The 16,068-nt window shown below is 41.1% G+C and overlaps 1 protein-coding gene across 3 annotated transcripts in view; it reads left to right on the top strand.

Annotated features, from left to right (window-relative positions):
• The window catches only part of GRIP1 (glutamate receptor interacting protein 1), a 682,693-nt gene that overhangs the window by 426,951 nt on the left and 239,674 nt on the right, over positions 1-16,068 (top strand). The window lies entirely within an intron of this gene.

The following is a 16,068-nucleotide window of genomic DNA, read 5'->3' as shown; positions in this document are numbered from 1 at the left end:
TGGGTTTTTGTTTGTTGGTTTGGTTTTCAGTAGGCCATAAAATGTGGGAAAAGCATCATGAAGTAATTGACCTAGTCATCTAAAGAGACGTGTGCGTCTGCTCTTCCTCCTGGAGACCTCTTTGCTCAGGTTACGGGGCACAAGAATCGTGTCAGCCAGAGGTTGCTTGCAGCAATTTATTAGAACCCTTCCCCTGCCCCAAAGGAATACGTTACTCTGAAAAGATTTGAAGTTAAAGTGGTTTATGTGTGATTTCCTCCATACCTTGTTTAACTTGTGTAGACTTTTGGCGGGAGAGTAGATGGGGAAATGGGGAGGGAACCTAGAAAGGAAGAGGGAGAGGAAGAAAGCGGGACTCCTGGCTCCAGCAGACTGTGAAATGGAAAAGAACAGCAAGATTAGTAGGGGCACCTGGGTGGCTCAGTCGGTTAAGCGTGCGACTTCAGCTCAGGTCACGATCTCGCAGTCAGTGACTTCGAGCCCCGCGTCGGGCTCTGGACTGATGGCTCAGAGCCTGGAGCCTGCTTCCGATTCTGTGTCTCCCTCTCTCTCTGCCCCTCCCCCGTTCATGCTCTGTCTCTCTCTGTCCCAAAAAAATAAATAAACGTTAAAAAAAAAAAAAAAGATTAGTAGATACTAGTTAGCCCTAGTTGGAGGGGAAACCGCCCCAGAAGGACATTTTGAATAGAATAAATCCAGATCTTTTCCAGCCTGGTGCCGAATTTGAAACACAGAGCAATGAACATGTTTTGGGTGATTGTTTTCTTAAATCTCCCAAGGGGATATGCAATTAATGTCATTCCACATGCATAAGAGTGTGACTGTCTTAGAATATTAGGTCTTGGGGCGCCTGGGTGGCTCGGTCGGTTAAGCATCCGACTTCGGCTCAGGTCATGATCTCGCGGTCCGTGAGTTCGAGTCCCGCATCGGGCTCTGTGCTGACAGTTCAGAGTCTGGAGCCTGTTTCAGATTCTGTGTCTCCCTCTCTCTCTGCCCCTCCCCTGTTCATGCTCTGTCTCTCTCTGTCTCAAAAATAAATAAACGTTAAAAAAAATTTTTTTTAATTAAAAAAAAAAAAGAATATTAGGTCTTAAATCTCTTACTGAACCCAGAGTGAGAAAGGTACATTGCGACTTATGGGAAGGAAAAGATTCTTGCTTTATCTGAATATTATTTGGCCGAAATTCCACTGTTCAACTGACAGGTGTGGCGACATCTTAGAAGAGTTATATGACATGCTAAAGATTAATTTTGGGTTGAATTTTATTTAAGTTATCTCAAGGGCAGAGTTGGAGAGAAAAAGAGCTTGGTAGTTATAGACATAGGATACTGGCCATTGTAAAGGCTTGAGTTGGTACTTGAGTAATGCTTAATGTAAATCCAAATGGGAACTCAGAAAGATAATAGTTTGGAAGGAAGAAAATGTATAGATGATCTCATCTTTTTTATTTTTTTTATTTTTAGAGGTGGGGACAGGTGAGGGAGAGGGAGAGAGAGAGAATCCCATGCAGTCTCCACACCCAGCACAGAGCCTGATGCAGGGCTCAACCTCATGACCGTGAGATTATGACCTGAGCCGCAATCAAGAGTTGGACACTTAACCTATTGAGCCACGCAGGTGCCCCTATGATCTCACCTTTTCTATAACTTTAGTGAAATTTTAGACAAAACTGTGTGTAAAATATATGTTATGTAGTATCTGGTATTGAAATAAAGTTTGTCTGAGGTTCTGATGAAGATGATGATGAATTTATTCTAGACTGGGCTGTCCCTAAGTCAGTTGTAAACAGTATTAGATACGGTTTGTTTTGGTTTCTTTCCCACCTCTCCTATTTTTTCCAGAGGCTGACCAGGGTTTCATTTGCACAAGACGTTGCTCTCAGAGCTAGTGGGGTTTTCCTTGTGATGGTGGTGGTTGTTTTTGAGAGAAGTAGTTTCTGCTTTGAGAAATCAGTTCCTAGGGACTTTAATTGTTTCACTGTTCCAGGACTTGACCTTTTACACTGGGAATTTCAAATGAGTAAAATCTCCTCAAGATTCGTATCTCCAGAGGCAGATCTTTAAACTCTGGCCAGCTGATACTGGGTACAGGAAGTTCAAATCAGCTACATAGTTTGCTTCCTACTCTTAAGGACAATTCAGCTTTCAGATTACCATATAGAGGCCACTTTTCCCCCAAATATTACTCAATTTCTGTAAGTCATGAATTTTTCATCACAGCTATAAACTTGAACATATTTCTATGTTTCTACAGATCTGCATATTAAACTTTTATTTTCCTAAAAGTTATAGCATCCATTTCAACTTCAATATTTATGTATGTTCAGAGTATAACTAGTGACTTATGTAGGGAGATCAGATGAGGTACATATGTATAATCTATAATATATACATATATACATATATATATGCATATAATACATATATAGTACATATAATACATGTGTATATAATTTTGCATATTGATGGATACACATACGTACACACAAAACATGTACACACAAATATATTGGACACTCTGAAAAAAATACATTTACTTTCTCTGTACCTAAACAGCCATTACTATAAAGGGCATGGCCCATACCTTGCTCCTCTCAGTAACCCCAGCACCTAGCCAAATGCCTACAAGATATCAAGCAATCAATAAATGTAAATATATAAATAAATAAAATTGAATTTATAATGAATTAATAACAGCTCTATTCACACATCTTCCTGAAAACAGAAATGTGTTAGAACGTGTTACCATATGAAATAGTGGGCTGAAAATGGCTTGAGAAATGTATGTGAAAGAGCTTTGTAAAATTTTATATAAATATTGTATAGTGTTAATGTTCTTATAAAATATAAACATCTGAAGGGTTATAATTGTAATTTTTACTAATAGACCCTGGATTAATAATCAGCAGTTGGTACTAGTTGTTAGCAAGGAATAAGTTCTAGATTTAAAATACCAGTGAGGGCGCCTGGGTGGCTCAGTCGGTTGAGCATCCAACTTCGGCTCAGGTCGTGATCTCGCGGTTTGTGAGTTCGAGCCCCATGTCGGGCTCTGTGCTGACAGCTCGGAGCCTGGAGCCTGCTTCTGAATCTGCGTCTCCCTCTCTTTCAGCTCCCCCCCCCCCCCCGCCTTCCGTTCACGCTCTGTCTCTCCTTCTCTCTCTCAAAAATAAATAAACGTTAAAAAAAATTTTTTTTTAATCAATGAGAAAAAGCCTGGATAGCTCAGTCAGTAGACCATCAGACTTTTAAAATATCAATAAAGATAATTCATAGATTTAATTTTTTTTCTTTCTTGCCTCAGACAGCATTAAATGTTTATCTGTGACTGAGGAAGAATTTGATAAATATTCTAAGACTAGGATGTTGCCATTATTTTGAATATGTAGGCACATCATTATAAGAGGTGGTGAGGTATGTTATGGTATTGATCTCATTTTAGGGTATGAAGGCTAGAGATCATTTTAGTAGAATTAAGGGTTGAAGATATATGAGGATAATTCTAATGAGGACACAGTATTGACTCCTTAGCCTCAAAGACGGCCAACAGTTCACCAGGGCTGAGGCTACTGAATCCTATGCAGCTTAGGCACCAGCATGGCAATCATAAAAAAACATCGGATAATTTATTCCCTCCCCACCCCCCTGCTGGAGCAGCATGAACATTGATTTACTTTTACAGCAAACAGAATCATTTTAGTAGAAAAACAATCCTTTGTTTATTTTATGTGTAGAACTTGTGTGTTAACTTGAGATATATTTGGGGAGTTTATACTAGGGAAGACCATTTTTCTGGGCTAAAAGCAAGGTAGAGCTTTGTTTTCTTTTCCACTAGAGAGATTTTACAGGAGAATTGCATGGCAACAATTCACCAAGAGTTAACAGTTATTGAGCCTCTAGTGAGTACATGGAACAAAGCTGGGTCCTTCAAGGAATATATCTTTTAAATATCCATGTTTAGAGCACATACTGGATACACTGTCAGAATGAACAACCATTTGAAAAGAGAAATAATTGTTTTCTTAGATTGAATTTAGTGTACGTATATAGTTTATATCAAATTAGAATCTATACAGAGACTGGTACATGTGTTCTTTTTTAGTAGCTTATAAAATGAAAATAGTACATTAATATTCACATCCTCAAGGATTGTGTGACACTGTATTACACACATGGGGAAATGTAGCTTTTAAAATGTTTTGTTTTGAAGGACATAAAGCAAAGTTGTTTTTAAAATGTTGGGGTGCCTGGGTGACTCAGTCGGTTAAGCGTCTGACTCTTGATTTTGGCCCAGGTCATGATCTGATGGTTCGTGGGTTCAAGTTCCCCATCTGGCTCCGTGCTGACAGTGCAGAGCCTACTTGGGATTCTCTCTCTCCCTCTCCTTCTCTGTCCCACCTCTCTCTCTCTCTCTCTCTCTCTCTCCCTCCCTCAAAATAAATAAAATTTTTAAAAAGTAATGTACAATGGCAGCTTCATTCGTTCATTCACAAGTATTTATTGAGCATCTGCTAAATGTGAGATAAAGTTCTGGTTGGTGGGAGTTTACACAGCAGTGAACATCACAAGTGTTGTCCTTGCATCAGTGGAGCTTAACTTCTCATGGTAGAGTCAGACAATAAACAAATGCACAAATAAATGCATACTCTTAGTGTTATGCTGAAAGTTAGAGGAGGATGTGGGGTTAGAGAGTGAAGGAAAAGGCCCTATTTGAGGTAGGATTGTCAGGGATGGCCTGTCTGATGACATTATATTTGAAAGCCAAGAACTGAAAGCCATGGGAATATCTATCCAGGGGAAGAGCGTTCTACATAGAGGGAACAGCAAATGCAAAAGCCCCTAAGTTGGAATGACCTTGGTGTATATGTCTCATCAAGGGAACAATATTGTTAAAGCACAGTAAGCAAAGCACAGAGTTCAAGAGCTCTTTTTTACATGAGGGATTTTAAGTTAATTATTTATCATATGCATATGTAGTCACACCTCCAAAATACTCCACAGAGGCATAGATTACAAGAATACAAGACTACACGTTTATTTAGTACCATACTTACTGGGCATTTCTTCACATATACAAGGACCGTTTCCTTTTTCTTACTTTTTTTTTTTTTTTTTTTTAGAGAGAGAAAGAGGGAGAGAGAGACAGAAAAAGAGCACAAGTGGGGAGGGGCAGAGAGAGGGAGAGAGAATCCCAAGCAGGCTCCATGCTGCCAGTGCAGAGCCTGATATGGGGCTCGAACTCACAAACTGTGAAATCATGACTTGAACCAAAACCAAGAGTTGGAGGCTTAACCAACTGAGCCACCCAAATGCCCCTATAAGGGCCATTTCTAGCTGCAAAGAGAGCCTTCGTCCAGATCCACTGTCAACATAGAGTTTATTTTCAGGGGAGGGAGTGCGGTGGGATAGGGGCAGACAGAGAGGGGGACAAAGATCCAAGTGGGCTCCAGGCTGACAGCAGCAAGCCCAATGTGAGGCTTGGATCTCACAAATCGTGAGATCATGGCCTGAGCCGAAGTCGGATGCTCAACCGACCAAGCCACCCAGGCACCCTGGCTGCATTAAGTTCTCAAAGCAATTTGCTAATTGATAGTGTCAACAATGCATGTGCATTGTTTCCATTGTTCTTCTTAATATCTTTTGTGTCTACCTTTCTGGGGGGGTTTCTGTATTAATATGCCAATCAAAAATTCCTCATCATATACATTAACTATTGAAATAATTATGTACCATTCATTTCATCAGTAAGTACCTTTTAAAATCAAGAATTTGCCATCCTAGGAGTTTAGTGGGAAGGAATCCCCTTACTAGGGTGAGAGAAGACGGAAAACTATTCACTTATAAAATTGAAGGTATCTTTTGTTTCTGTAAGAACCAAAATTTAAGTTGAATCCCAAAAACAAGTGCCTTTTTAAAAATATTTAAGAGTAAACCTTACAATCACTGAAAACAGAGTTCCCCCTGGTTTCTCAATGATGTGGCTATCTGCTGTTTTATCCAAGTATGAAGATTTTATTAGTTTATTTTGAAATGTTTATTGACTTTTGAGAGAGAATGAGAGGGGTGGGGACAGAGAGAGGGAGACAGAGGATCTGAAGCAGGTTCTATACTGACAGCAGAGAGCCCGAAACAGGGCTAAAACTCTCGAACCCTGAGATCATGACCCGAAGTCGGGCACTTACCTGACTGAGCCACCCAGGTGCCCCAAGATTTTACTAATTTTCATGGCAGTTTGGCACATGTGAAATACGGCAAGATATCTTTAAAATGCAGTGAAAGAAACTGTTAAGGCTGGAAATAAACCCATATAAACATGGGATGAGGGATGTACAGCTTTTAGAATCTGCTTCTCCTCCACTTCTAAGCTTGGAAAAAAATTACTCTCTAATCAAAGACCATTTTTCCTTAATAAGAATAACCATCTATTGATGTAAAGGGACCTGAAAGGACTTAATTCATTTGAGCAGAAGATTGGAGTAAAGCTCAAATAAAGTATCATTTTCAGCCACAAGGACTCCCCACTTAGCACCTTATGCCTCCTGGTCCCCACCACCTTTTCTAATGCTGTACTCTGTCCAGCTTTGAGGATTGGGTACCAAGGTGACTCCCAAGGACAGAAGTGTTCTGCTTCTCTGGGAGTCCTCCTGAAGTCCGAGAGTGACTTTTCCTGGGGATCACACCCTATGCTGCCTTTGACTGAGAAATTGTTATTAGAGAGTCGTCTCACATCATTAAAGATGGCAATGTGATGAGGGGAGTCTGCCATAGCTAGCGTTAAAATGAACCACTCCCAGGGCGCCTGGGTGGCTCAGTCGGTTAAGCATCCGACTTCGGCTCAGGTCATGATCTCGCGGTCCGTGAGTTCGAGCCCCGCGTCGGGCTCTGTGCTGACAGCTCAGAGCCTGGAGCCTGTTTCAGATTCTGTGACTCCCTCTCTCTGACCCTTCCCCGTTCATGCTCTGTCTCCCTCTGTCTCAAAAATAAATAAACGTTAAAAAAAAGAAAAAAGATTTAAAAAAAATGAACCACTCCCATATTTTCTTATTTAAATCAAAATCATACAAATTTCAGTTTTTAGAATTAACATATGTGCTGATAACAAGCTCTGTTAGAGTCATGACTGCTCCTGTTGGGCAGTCTAACAGAGAAAATGGAAATTAAGAGGGTTTCCTGGAACCCTCTTTTAATTTTTTAATGGAAATTAAGAGGGTGGACTGACTTCCATTCAGGTCCTGATCTCATGGTTTGTGAGTTGTAGGAGCCCCATGTCAGGCTCTCTGCTGTCAGTGCAGAGCCCGTTTCAGGTCCTCTGTCTCTCTCTGCCCCTCCCCTGCTTGTGCTCTTTGTCTCAAAAATAAACACAACATAAAAAGAAGAAGAAGAAGAAGAGGAGGAGGAGGAGGAGGAGGAAGGAGAAGGTTTCCAGGTTATTAGGGAGGGTTTTCTATTGGGATGAACACTGTGTGAAAATAAATACTGAAAAGCTGAAGCTCCTTTCTTTATAGTTCATGTAAAAAATATTATATTCTAAAAGTATCTGAGGAGGGAGGGTTGGATTGCTCACCAAAATGTCAATAGAATCGACGTATTTAATATTTATGTAATAAATAAATACGTGCCGTTCCCCGTGACCTAGACTGCCTGACCAGGAGACGCTGTTTGTGTGCACCATTGTGTGTTGAACATCTAAGGATATGTAGTCTTCACTTTTGCAAAGAAATGTGTTCTCTCCAACTTTGTGTGAAGCACTGGGCCCTGTCAGTCCCTCTCTGTTTTTTCCCCTCTTTCTCAGAGGCTAGAATACACTGAAATATTTCCTACCGTATGAAAAACAACCGTGCAAGCAATAATCCGTCGTAACTGACAATTGGCCTGGGGGTCAGAACTGCAGGGGGAGGTGTTGGTATCATGCTGGAAGCATACGGCCCATTTAAAGGTTACTGCAGCCACTCACCTCGATTGTTGCCAGGAAGAAGTACAAGCCAGGCATTGTGCAAGCCAGTACAAGAAGTACAAGCCAGGTACTTAGATGTTGCAATAAGAGCAAGGTATCTGTTTTGTGTTGTTTTTTTTTAATTGGGAAATCTCACAATCTAAAAATGTTGGTTCTATGAAAAAAAATACCGTGCTAGTTAATAAAGTTCACTTATAGTTTAAATTCACCTGTGGTTTCCTTTTTCCAAGCCGTGCATTGCAGACTTTACAGCAAGAAAAGGGCAGGGGGGAAGAAAGCTCCATTCATTCATTTAGCCAACGTTCATGGAGTATCGCATCATGATTGGTGCTATGGGACTTTCAAAGATAAGTAACACAGGGTCATTGCACTCAAGACCTCAGGGTCTAGGGGATGCCTTGTCCTTCCTGGAAAATAAAGCTGTGCTCACAGTTCAGTTATTCTCTGTATGTTTATAGGCTTCAAATCAGCACCTCTATTTTTAATCTCTCGCCTGACCTTCAGTATATCTAACCTCCTTCAAATATGATATATCAATAAACTAGGTCTACCTGTATCAACATCAGTACGTGTTCAAAGCATAATAGTGAGAGAAAAGAAGAAATAAAAAGATGGCAAGAAATATGCCGAAGGATTTTATGTGAATTGGTAAGGCACAGAAAATAGTAGTATATATTATAGGAGCATCCAATTAAAGGAAAAGTATAAAAACCTCCACAGCTGAAGGATAACAACACCCAGTTGAGGATAGTGGTTGCCTCTGGGGGAAGAAAGAGGGAAATGAGATAGAGATGTTGGTCTGGAGTTGCATCTGGAACACTTTATTTCTTTAAAAATATCTGATGCAATTTTGCTAAAATGTAAACATTTGTTAAATCTTGATGATGGGTAGTAAGGCATCCCATGTTTTCTTCATCTTCCTGCTTATAGTAAAATAAAATGAGAATGCTTAAAAATAAAATAAGAATGTGAAATACCAGCATCACTAAATTAGATTTTTTTTTTCTTCATTCCCGAGGGAATGCCTTTTCTCATTTTCACCGTTGCTTTAGTGGCACCAGCCTCCCAGACTTGAGATATTTAAATTTTCCCTCTTGTTTATCCCCAGTGGCTAACCCAATCTGTTACTTATGGAATCTACCTTAAACCATCTCTTTCCATTTTTCTTGAATCATTATGGCACAAACATCATTCTGTAACATCTTAACTACCCTCAACACCTCCTGAAAGGTCTGGCCACTACCCCATTCCCTCTCTATTCCTTCCTGCACAATGTTGCTACCTCTTTCATCACATCTTCCCCTGCTCCCATTGTTCACAAGTCACATTAACTTCTCTTCCTGGCCCTAGGGCGTCACCATAGTTTGGCCCCATCTCAACATATAAAGCATGTCTCCCTTTCCCACAATTTCCAACCTCTCTCATCAACCCTCCAATAACTCCTAGAAAGCCAGGACCATTCCACATTGAATCACTTCCATGATTTCGCCTATGTGGTTCTTCCTCACGAAATGCCCCTTCCCTTTCTACTTTCCCAGAATGTCTTCCCACAAGTCCGATTCAAATTCCACCTCTTCTGTAGGATTGGACCTATGTCTTTGTCCTTATCGTATTTTTGGCGTGGATTGTTTTCACTGTGGTATGATATTACGCTTCTTGTTTGCAAGTTCATCTCAGGTGGAAGTTTTCCTTTGGTTATTGTTGTTTTGCTTGTTTTGCTTGTTGATTTTTTTTCCCCTTTCCTCAAGGTCGCCTCTCCTTGTCCCAACTTCTTGTAGTTGTCTTTTTTTGTCCTCCTGGGCCCAACCATTGAGAAGCTGGTTTTTATGGGACTGTTAGGGATTCTTTTCCCGTGTTTGAGAGAGTTTAAATCTAGAGCCGAGGTTTGGTAGCTATGCTCCTTCCCTCCTCCCCAGCCAACTAGTGATCACAGTCCTGGGCAGTGGTCGAAGCATTTTCAGCCTCTGCTCACTGGCAGGGATGCCTGCCCCAGCTCGCTGTTGCAGGTGATGATCCTACATCCGTAGGCATCCTACATCCATGGACTTTTACTCTCCATTCTCTCTGATTCTGTGTGTACAGTCTGGGTCCACTCCTGAACTCAGTGGGCCACCCCTACATCTACCCAGTGGTGTACATTTCAGTTCAAAGTTTCATTCAAAGAGATACTTGTCTAAGTGTGGCTGTGCTCCCTTAGCTTTGCTTTAAATTTTCATTGCCATGTGTCGGGTATGAGCGGGAGAAACAATCCTCTTGGAAAGGGCTTACGATAAATCTGCCACATTCTTTTTTTTTAATGTTTATTTTTTAATTTATTTTGAGAGTGAGAGAGAGAGAGAGAAGGAGGGAGAAAACAAACAGGGTAGGAGCAGAGAGAGAGGAAGAGAGAATCCCATGCTGTCAGCATGGAGCCCAACGTGAGACTCAACTTCACAAACCGTGAGTTCATGACCTGAGCCGAAATCAGGAGTCGGTCACTTAACCCACTGAACCGCACAGGCGCCCCAAATCTGCCACATTCTTATAGCAAATAGTTTCTTCCTTTAGGTCAAGCATGGGTCAATAACTTCCTGGGTTCGATACACTCTCCGTGACATAAATGCTGACATGCCAAGGTGTGGAAGGAACTGCAGAAAAGGATTAAGTTTCTACTACATCAGATTAATAAATGGAGGAACTGCTAATCCAGAGATGATAGATTGCTCACTGATTCTGTTTCCTGAATTAGTATTCACTCTAGGTGATACTTTTAGGAGATAGGCGGGCCAGTACAAAATTGTTAAATCCTCTGTGAAAACATTAGCTGTTCAGCTTATAGGGGTACCTAAAGTTTGTAAAGTTTAGTAGCTTGCTGTTTGGCCACACAGATGCTTGGAAAATTATAATAGGGTAGTGGTTGGATTCATTATGCCAATACTTTGGGGAAGGAGATTTGTGGGGCTTTTAATTCCCTTTTCAATTGGGAAACTCTGTGAAAATTATATGTGCAAACAGAACCTGTGATCTAGAATCACTGTCAAGGAATCCAGGGACCCAGCTCGTTCCAAGAGCAGCAAAGCCATCACACAGGTACTAGCTACAACTCATCGGGCACAATATAATTGTGAGCACAAAAAATTACCCAAGAACAACCAAATGAAAACACGCCAGGTTTTGTTTTTTTGTTTTTTTTTTTTTTTTTAAATACTCTTCTTTGCCTCTGGAATCTTTCAAGTAAAGCAACTGGCATTTCTACTTCACAGATCAAACAAACTAGAGACGAAAAGCGTGTGGCCTGTTTTATAACCCTCATCTACGCCTTTCTCCCATTTGTGAGGCAGACCTAGGCCCTAAAGAATGTTCCAGGTAAGAGCCTCTGAAGTGGAAATCTCTCACCAGATTCTAAGGGGAAAGGCTAGACGTCTCATTAGTCACATCAGGCCACACAGGGCAGAAGCCCGTGGGGAGAGAGGGACACATCAGCTTGCCGGCGACATACTTTGCCCAGCACCCTGTGTCCAGTGCCACCTGCGGAATCTCAAACTCACGTTTCTCTCTACCATACATTAGAATCTCCGTGCAGTCAAAGGCATCCCCGACATTTCCTCGTTTTTCTCTATAGGGCTTGCGTCTAGGAGTATTTTAATAACAATTTGTTTCACCTCCTTTGATTTTGTGTTAAGAAATGTCTTCCATTTTTCCCAAAAGGTGGAACACTTCTCTTCACTGGAAACATACGGCCCAGAACCCCCCCTTCCTAATTTCCAGGTGCCACCGCCACGGCTGAGAAAACCCTTAAAATACGGAGTGCGGCATAGGGCTCCCTTCCTGATTCTAGTATTTTTTTCCTTAATAACAACAATGTATTCAGAGGCGATGGATGATATTATTTAGCAGAGAAAGCATGAGTAGAAACTCCCCTTTGCTCCTCCTTACAGTTACGTCCATAGAGATTTCCAGCAAGCAAAGGAATTTTTTCCTCATTACCCAATATAGTAACATTTCACTCAATGTGTTGCCAGTGTGCCGGTGAATGGTTACAGGCCTACAGACACAATCATAATGTGGTTGTTTGCTGTTTTCCCCCAATTAGTCATGGTGTATTAAAGTGAATAAAATCTTTTAAAGTCTTTTTGGCAGCTATTTTTGCAGAAGCTCTCACATCCACATTAAGAGAACAATAATCGTGACTATTCTGATTTGGAAATAAAGAGAAATTGAAAATGGGTTTTTTTTTGCGGGGGGGGGGGTTGCGAACCACTAAGTGACAGAGGGAGAAAAGCAATCCCTAGAGCGGAACGTAATAACTCTTAAAGCTTAAGATTTAGGAAATAATTTAAATTTTGCTGATGCCTCTCCTCCAGCCTCAGGCTTCCTAGGCTCTACAGAAGATTCTAGGATGTGGAATGAATCAAGTATCGATCCTGCTTTGGGATAATCCTTTCATCTATGGGATGTGAATGTAAGGAGATTAATGGTTACAATGAATGAAATTCTAGGTTTCTCATTTTGGAGCTTATTATTCTAAAGCTGCTACACGACTGCTTGACTGGGCAGGGTACAGTCCCCTAAAATCACAAAATTACAGGCATACCAATGGGAAATGGATGTTCTGGCAGGAGGACCTATCACACTTAGGTGATCTATACTAACACACACTAGGCAATCACAATGATACCAACAGCAGACTGTTTAATGAGCAACTTCCATGTGTATTAGGCATTTTTTTAAGTGTTACCCATAGTATCCCCTTTAATCATTATATCAGGGCTGGCAACTGGTTATTACCATTTTAGAGATGAGGACGTTTGGGGACAGAGAAGTTAAATTGTTTGCCCAAAGTTGTGCTGCTTGATGTGAAACTGGTGAGCGTGGTTCCTTGTGTATATAGGGGTTACCAGGTGGGTTTGTAAAAGAATGTGACACAAACCCTCAATAAGCTGTTAGTCTGAAATATTACATACCCCAAACTACAAAACACATGAGGAGCACCAGTTTATGGTTTCACTCATCGGTTACCATCTACCAGATTACTAGCAGACAACCCTCGAAGAGAGTATTCTTGATCTGTAAGGTCCCGTGTGTTGCAAACGCTGGTGTCTTCTCCAATCCTTTCTCAGTAATTAAGATCAGCCTGCGGTTTAGAATCTGAATAGTTAATAATAGTGACCCTATGTGCAAGCTAGGCTTCAAAGAAGGTATTACTTGTCACAGTGTCTGGTGCTTAAGGGAATGTATGAAGTGTTTCCATTGGGTGCTTTGTACTGAGAAAACTTAAGGTGCATTGCAGTGACTACATTCTACTAAAATTCAAATTCTGAAGCATAGCATGTTTTACAGCTTGATCTTTGAGGGCTCAAAGTTTCATCAGAATCAGACTGACACCAGAGAAGATAATCTCTCTCTAGTAAAACACATTTTGTTTGCTTACTAAATTTCTTGGACAAAGCTCGTAAGATTCAGGAATATTTCTGTCCCGATGCTTCCGGTCTCCCTCAAGCATCCTGAGATATAGCTAGCATACATGGATGCTGGCTAGTAAGGTATCCCATTGGCCAGATGACCCAAGTAGATTTTCAAAAGCACGAGTGCCTCAGGGACTTTAGCTGGGGTACAGATTTCTGGTGGCTGCAAAGGCGAGGTCAGATACTGTCCATTGGATTTGGAGCTAACCGCCATGATGCAGAAGGAAGGAGTGGCCAGGAGAGTCTGTGTTTTACTCAGCCGTTCTTGGGGGAAGATAGGCCCGTGGTAGACATGCGGATGTGGCGGAAAGAATATGAGCTTTGAAGCTTTAAGTCTCAGATCTGTTACTCACTAGATCTATTCCCTCAGAGCACTCGAAAAGCTCTCTGTGGCTCAATTTTCCTTTTCTGTAAAATAGGCCCAATACCTGGCCCTGAAGCTCTCATCCCTTTGGCCATATGGCAGAGAATATAGTATTTCCATCCTCTTCTCTCACTGCCTGACCACCCACAAAAATTAGATATATTCCTTCCTCTCTACATGCATACAGGTTTTTTCTATTTCAGTATCTTTAATTATGTTGTTCCTTCCTTCTAAAATATCTGTTTTCCTCATTTCTGTGTGTCTGAATGCTACCTCTTTTGCAAGTCCTGGTTTAAATATTCTGTCTGAAATGAGACTTTCCCCAATTCTTTCAAACAGAAGCGATTTCTCTCTTCTCTGTATTCCAGCCACTCTTGGGGGTGCTTGATGGCATTAGCATGTCCTTTCTTGGGCTGCTCTCATTTATATGCTGCCTTTGTCTTTCCTACTGGACTGTAGGCTTCTTGTGAGGGAAATCAAGTCCAGTCCGTCCCTGTATCCCTATGCGGTGCTTAGCACGGTTCCTTACACATTGGCAGTCAATAATTGTGTGTTTGATTGAATTGAATGAAAGAGGGAAACTGAACTTTGTGCAAATCTCTGGACCTTTCGCCCTGCCCAGGACTGAGGGACTCAGCTTCTTGGACTGAGCCTGATATAACCTGAAGTGATAAGGGAAACAGAGCTAATGATTTTCTCTAGTCCTACTTATCATCTTCTATATGCTTCAGGAATCTGTTGCCCCCTGGTAGATAGATGTACTCTGAGGTTTTATAGATTGAATACATTTTTTAAAACACTATCAAAGAGAATGGAGCCAGACCAACTTCAAACATGAAATTGCCAGGGGAAAAATATACAGACAATCTCCATTTTGTTTGATTTATAGTTAGGAAATTATTGATTCTTTTTTCCTCTCTTAGTTATTGCATATGGTCATCTCGCCTTTTTAAACTACCAGAGTATTCATTCGTTTCTTTGCTGAGCCTCTATGAGTGAGAAATAGGTGAAAAACCAAGAGAATGAATTTGCACATTGCCATGTGTATGATAAAATGGAAGCCACAATCAGCTGAAGTTTATAACTGGTGCTCACTCACCAAGATTATCAACACATCTTACACATTGATTTTTCCCTCTCTGTTGTTTTAGAAATATGTGATTAGCAAGTTTCCTTTACAGTGTTATTCGTGCAATTAGGTGACATAGAAAATGCCTTTAAGGGGCGCCTGGGTGGCTCAGTCGGTTAAGCATCCGACTTCAGCTCAGGTCACGATCTCGCGGTCCATGAGTTCCAGCCCCGTGTCGGGCTCTGGGCTGATGGCTCAGAACCTGGAGCCTGCTTCTGATTCTGTGTCTCCCTCTCTCTCTGCCCCTCCCCCGTTCATGCTCTGTCTCTCTCTGTCTCAAAAATAAAAATAAACATTAAAAAAAAATTAAAAAATAATTTTAAAAAAATGCCTTTAAATCTCCAGTTAAGGAGAGTGTGATGCTAAGTGAAATGAGCCATACAGAGAAAGACAGATACCATATGTTTTCACTCTTATGTGGATCCTGAGAAACTTAACAGAAACCCATGGGGGGGGGAAGGAAAAAAAAAAAAAAAGAGATTAGAGTGGGAGAGAGCCAAAGCATAAGAGACTCTTAAAAACTGAGAACAAGCTGAGGGTTGATGGGGGGTGGGAGGGAAGGGAGGGTGGGTGATGGGTACTGAGGAGGGCACCTTTTGGGATGAGCACTGGGTGTTGTATGGAAACCAATTTGACAATAAATTTCATATATTAAAAAAAATAAAAATAAATTTAAAAAAATAACTAAATCTCCAGTTAAAACTGGACTTCGCACTGTAGATGCACATAGGACAGTCTGGTGCTAAAGATTTGCTATAAGTGAACCTCAAAGCCAGTGTCACCACGGATAATAATCTTACCAACTCCCTCATCAGCTTCTTGCTCTCTGCATTCAACCCTTCTCTCATTAAATCCTTGATTTAATACATTATCCTATTTGCCTAGTTTGTGACTTCTCAGCAGCTACAAGTAAACCCAAAGGACTTGATCTTCCGGAACATTTTCATGACTGCAGTAATCACGCTGGAATACTTTACAGTAAAAGGAATATTTTGACAAATTCAACACACACTTGTCGAGCAACTGCCATGGGCTGGAAAGCTTGGGATACCCACCCGTCCCTGATTTTGTTTGAACTTAGAGAGGGAAAAAGACTCACACCCAGCTATCATGTAGGTCAAGCCATAATAAGTATGAATAGGGACAGGCAAAGTACCTAAGGATGGGGAAAGGAAAAACA

Source organism: Panthera tigris, chromosome B4 (assembly GCF_018350195.1).
Source record: "Panthera tigris isolate Pti1 chromosome B4, P.tigris_Pti1_mat1.1, whole genome shotgun sequence".
Classification (NCBI taxonomy): Eukaryota; Metazoa; Chordata; class Mammalia; order Carnivora; family Felidae; genus Panthera; species Panthera tigris.
Note: the sequence above shows the minus strand (reverse complement) of the source record. Positions and strands in the feature narration are given on the sequence as shown.